General features: G+C 30.6%; 1 protein-coding gene across 2 annotated transcripts in view; it reads left to right on the top strand.

Annotated features, from left to right (window-relative positions):
• Positions 1 to 4,800: 4,800 nt before the first annotated feature.
• Positions 4,801 to 6,000, top strand: part of LOC139490663 (adhesion G-protein coupled receptor G6-like) — a 77,536-nt gene continuing 76,336 nt past the window's right edge. For both annotated transcript variants that reach the window (XM_071277575.1, XM_071277574.1), the window contains exon 1: positions 4,801 to 5,118. The gene's annotated coding sequence lies outside the window, so the exon portion shown is untranslated. The remainder of the gene's footprint in view (positions 5,119 to 6,000) is intronic.

The raw sequence follows: 6,000 nt of genomic DNA, 5'->3' as shown, positions 1-6,000 counted from the left end.
ACATTAAAAAATACATGAGCATTGTTTATTGAAATAGTATTTTATGATGAAATATACCAATCGTCATGTGCTTAACGTGATAAATTCCCATCATTCGTTCGTTTATACATAAAAGCAGATGTGGAAAGTCAAAGAAAGCAATATAAGCTTTTTTTATAAAAAAAAAATAATTAAAAAATCAAGAGATTCTCTTCTAATAACATGTAATTTCAAATTTGAATCAGACACAGGGGTTTCTCTTTGATATAAAAAAGCTATTAAACATTCTTTGATAGATAAAGTATTAGAAAAATGTATAGCTTGACAAGAATTAGAAGAAAAATAATATTGTTTTAAGGGATGGTGTTATATTATTGGATATTATCTTTGTAACCGTCTTCATTTTTATATCCATATCCGACAAATAACTGTTACTTGATTTGAATGCAGAAGTCACGATTCAATTGATTGTTGTTTGCTCTACGCCGCATTGTCACGATTCAAGGGCTTGTAGATGAATACCAGTGCTTTTAGCATAAAAGATTGAAATTTTACTCTTGGTCGAAATTGAATATTAAATTAGAAATTTTGTTTCGAATTAACATACATAGCAGTCTGTTGAAAATATGTATGCTTGATCGTTCCAGATGAATTTAATCAAGATAAGCGCATCGTAAGCATTAAACTATTAAAGTGTTGTTTTCATTAACTAGCACTGTTAGTCTTTGAGGGACTCGTCATCTCTGTAATCAGCGTTGCTCAGAGGGCATCGAACTGATAATACATTTAAACAAAATTCATTGTAGATAAATTAAATTTAGAAATTATTGGGAAACCAAAGTTCCAACATCCTCTGACAAAGTTGACTGTAAAAGTTTTTATATATTCTTTTTTATGTTTATTTTGGTTGTGCGTTTGATTTAGAGTTCTTGACGGTAAATCAAGAAGCACGTCATTAATGAAGTGTTATTTTCATTTGCCCAAAATATGTTGTACAATATAAGTAATAGGAAATCAAATCGATTGAGTTTCTAGATTACATACATAAATGTTATTTAACAGATGCATCATAACCCGAGGGGCTGATAAACCGATCTAATATTTAAAACTTTGAAGCGATTATAGAATGTTAATATGGTTATACATATTTCGTTATTTTAAAATTGGAATCATCATGTTTACAGTTAACGTTGCATTTTAAAAGTAGAATCACTCTGAATCAGTTCTGATTTTACTTATATTTTTCATTTAAGAATTATCCGACAATGGAAGCGACTGGATACTAATCATCTTATCCAGTTAGTTGTATGGGTGTCCATTATAATAAATTGGATATCAATTTTACATAGCCTCCTATTTTACTTTTTATCCTTAAGCATGCAAACTTAAAACAAGCACCCAGTATGACATAGGATGTTAGTCAATTACAGTTGAGGTATACAGAATTGATGGTGATTAGGTTCGATAGTTTTATGAAGTTTTGACAAGTAATCAATAGACAGAGATGCGGAAATGATGTTTAAAGCAGCGAGAATAGATGCATTATCTGATGGTGATAGAACGCATCATTTCTGACGCAAATCTCTCTGTACTATATTGGATTGTTATTCATTTTGCAGGTCATAAACTCGATATCAATCAACATTTTGATTTGACTCTAAAAAGTGGAATAAATTCAATTTTAATCCAATTATCTAAGATGCGTTTTAAATTTGCTTAAGATTAATTTTCTGTGAAGATTGATGTACGTAGAGTCCCATAAAATATTGGAAAAATTATAACGTTCCTTAATCGGTAACTATTCAATTATATATCTGGTATAAACTAAATTTGTACATCGTCATAAGCTTTATGAATATAAAATGTGTTAATTTGCAAAAAAAAAAAACGCAATCAATAGGAAGTCATATATACACAGAAACTTCTAAAACAATATTATACATCCAGATATGTATAGATAGTCAGATCAATGTTTTATAGCCTTGAAAGCTACATACAATATATACGAAATGTTGTTTTTCGGTGTTATACCACCACTTTTAGGATATTTGAATACAGTTGTAAAGCTCTTGTCGAATCTCGTATCACATTATGAGCAAGAAAAGCAAAATACCCGGATAAGTATATCCATATGCTTGTTTGTAAAAAAAAAAAGGAAAACCAGCAGCCAAATACGTACTGACACAAAACGTGTTTATACAACAAATGATTCGAATATTTAGGTCAGACCCGTGATAAGTACTTTTTAAACCACGGTCCTGAAGTGAAAAAATGTAATGAAAGAAGTGTATTTATATAAATGTTCCAAAAACATACTGAACTCCGAGGAAAATTCAAAACGGAAAGTCCCTAATCAAATGGCAAAATCAAACGATAAAATAAATGAAACGAATGGACAACAACTGTCATATTCCTAACTTGGTACAGGCATTTTCTATTGCAGAGAATTGTTCATTGAACCTGGTTTTATAGCGCTAAACCTGTCAGTCGCTTCAAATTCCGTTATATTTACAACGATGCGTGAACAAAACAGACATAATAGGTAAAATAGTCAAAATACTGTTACAGCAGTCATCACTTAAAGATTTCCTTAAACAGTTATCGGTGTAGTTAAATTTTTTATCTTCTATTTCGATTTATTAATAAGGTTGTTTTAGCAAACCAAGAAAAGCACTTCAATGGGATCAGGAAAAGCCATTAAAGATCTCAAATCCAACTAGATTAGTAATAATAAACTCCAGTGTGCATGAGGAACGAACGTCGATTTTATGATTATTTCTGCAAAAAGTTGTTTGTGACTAAGTATTTTTTTCTTTACAATGTAAACATCTTTTGTGCCATAATCATTTTGTCACTTGAATGCGAAATTATATATATATCCCTCTTTGGTGATTGTTGGACTTACAACATCATAAAAATGGTTCTCCTAAACATAACTTCATCCTGTTGCTATTTTATGGTGATACAGCTACTGTACTTCCATTGGTGAGCTCCTCAGATATTGATCTCTTAAACCCTAAATCATTTCAGTAAATCTTGAATCATGACTCGTTTATTTATCTCTATTTATTTGATATCCAATCGTAAAATGATATGCATATTCATGACAATTACATGCTAATAAAACATGAATAAACCCTGATTTGTACTAGACCGACTCATCTAGTTTGATTGTCAACATGTCAGCTCACAAGATTACAGTCCTTAGGCAGCAACCATTGATTGGGGGGGGGGGGTGTGGGGGGGCTATGGTTTTTTTTTCTGGACAATTTTTTTTCCCCCTGCGGCGAAAAACAATCTATTTTTTTCACGAAAGCAATTTTTTTCTTTCAATTTTAGCATTACATATAGTGGCAGCTGAGGGTGAAACAAACAATTTTTTTTCTCAGAATCAAAAACAAATTATTTTTTTCTCCAAAAACTGGAAACAAACTTTTTTTTCACGAAAGCAATTTTTTTTCTTTCAATTTTAGCATAACATATAGTGGCAGCTGAGGGTGAAACAAACAATTTTTTTTCTCAGAATCAAAAACAAATTATTTTTTTCTCCAAAAACTGGAAACAAACTTTTTTTTCCAAAAAAACCATAGCCCCCCCCCCCCCCCCCCTCCCCCCCAGAAAATCAAATGGTTGCTGCCTTACAATAACAAACTATTCTTTGCTATATGACAATGTCTCTTTAAAGTATTCATATATTCTGGTGTTTGAGCCCCTGTAATTTTTATTTATAATGTCTAAAACCTGAACTGTTTTGTTCAGATAATAAACAAATCTTTACTAGAAGGATTGGTTAATTGATGACTGCTTAACATACAATGGATATCATTACATGCATATTCAGGACGATGTTATGCTAATGAAATATGAATTTCTCTTGTTTGAACTGTAACGACACGCTGATTTGAAATGTTAATGCGTTGGTTCATCTAGCTCACAAGGTTACAGTCTACACATGGAGACATTTACCCTTCTCAGACTTATAAATCTAACGATCTGACAAGTATCTGTGTTTGGTGAAGAAGCAACACGTATCAGTCTCGATTTCGTGTTGTCCTTGAATGAACTAACTAACCCCAGCACTAGATGCGTTGACATTGAAAAGCTGTAGGTAACGATCAAAGTCAAATATGTCTTAAAACATGTATTTCTAGTTCTGTTGTGGTGAATTTTATTTTGTTTTATTCTCTTTATTGGTTATAGTCAAATGCTACTGTAATTGGATGTTTATTTCAAAAACCTAACGTCAATCTTGATCTAACATATGTGCGTGTTATTCATTTCATAAACTATAGAGCCTATGTTTGTTGACTTAATTTGACCTTTTAATCTTGGTTCAAGTAAATAAATAGTTGAAATATCGAATATAATTATATTTAACATAAAACAAACACGTAAAATGCATAATATAACAATAACATTATGTGTGCCGTGTCCTTAATGAGGGCAGATATGCATCGTCCAATATGAGGGAAAACGTAAAATAATTCTCTGTATAAAACATTTCCATTAAACTGTGGTAAAATGATATTCAAAATATGATTGTAAGTGTTGATACACCCTTATGATGTTGTATAAAGACTCATACTTAACACTTTAACAATCTTTTTATTCTAAATTGAGTTTGTTTTATGATAGGTACGTGTAACATGCGGTTGGCCTTTTTATTTCCCTTTTTGTTGTTATGATGGATAACTTTCACAAATAAAATATTTGTATACTATTTAATAAATTTAATCTATATGTCGTCAATACAGGTGTTCCAATGTCATGTCAGTTTTCTTTAACAACAAAAAATCAAATTACAAATTATAAAAAGTTTTCATAGCTTATGAAAGAACTTGAGATGAGGGACACGAAATCAGAAAATCAAACGAAAATAAACTCCGTGGCCACCTTTTTTAACTTAGGTTAAGATCTGTGACTAATCGGTTTGGAAATGGTCGAATGAACTTAAAAATAAACCCGTCTTTTCAGTTTCATATAATGTGAAATTATTTAATGATAGGGACAAGGAGAGATAAATGAGTGATGTGTTCCATAGTAAATAAGATTTAATATTCAAAAACTGATGCTATACAATTTTTAAAAGTCTTAACTTATAAACATACGAGAGATACTACAAAACTCTGGATATGTAAGGTAAGTTTTAACATGTTAATGGTAATTGATAAAGAAGACTGTGACGAAAATATGACATTATAAACTGTCAATTCAATTGTAATATGCTTTGTGAGAAATTATTCTATTTAAGCAGTCCGGATGACCACAGAAAATTTATTGAACAATTTTAGAAGAAAAAATATAATAGCTCATGGGGTTGATATTTTGGGCCCCCACGTTTTATTATATTTTTTTTTTTTGGGGGGGGGGGGAGTTGGGTTTGCATGAATTAAAAAAGAGCCTTTAACATCAGGCTTTTCCGACTCTCGTACATGATTTTTCATAATGATTTCAGTTTTACAAAAACTTGTTAAAGCTTTATCCTTTATATAAAATGTTCAATTGATTGTTAATAGCTATATATAGTTTCATGTGATCAACATACATCTAGTTAAATATAAGATAGTCACTAAACATCTCATTATTTGGACTTACACTATGAAATTAAGCGGGACTAACAGGTCAACGATCATCCTGTAAATGAACTAAAACTTTACTTTTTCATTGGTCATTCAAATCATCAAAATATCAAATTTCTTCAACTGTATTTTTAGAACTTGCCAATGTTTCTTGTTCCTTCTACGTCATTCAGACTCAGCTTATGTCATCAATATTCACTATTTAACACTTTTGACAATTCTGTACACGTAAATATGTGTTCGTCCTAATAAAAATTTCTTTTAAATATTTGGTATATATATACAACGCCGAACGCTTATTATATATATTCATATTGGATCACATATTCTATACCCCGTACAACTCAATACTGTAATATTTATTCCAGTAGAAATCATATTCCAGTTAGAACTAATATTATAAAAGAATTCAATTCTATGACAATGTAAAGATAAGAAGAGG

The sequence above is a fragment of the Mytilus edulis genome, chromosome 10, assembly GCF_963676685.1.
Source record: "Mytilus edulis chromosome 10, xbMytEdul2.2, whole genome shotgun sequence".
NCBI lineage: Eukaryota > Metazoa > Mollusca > Bivalvia > Mytilida > Mytilidae > Mytilus > Mytilus edulis.
Note: the sequence above shows the minus strand (reverse complement) of the source record. Positions and strands in the feature narration are given on the sequence as shown.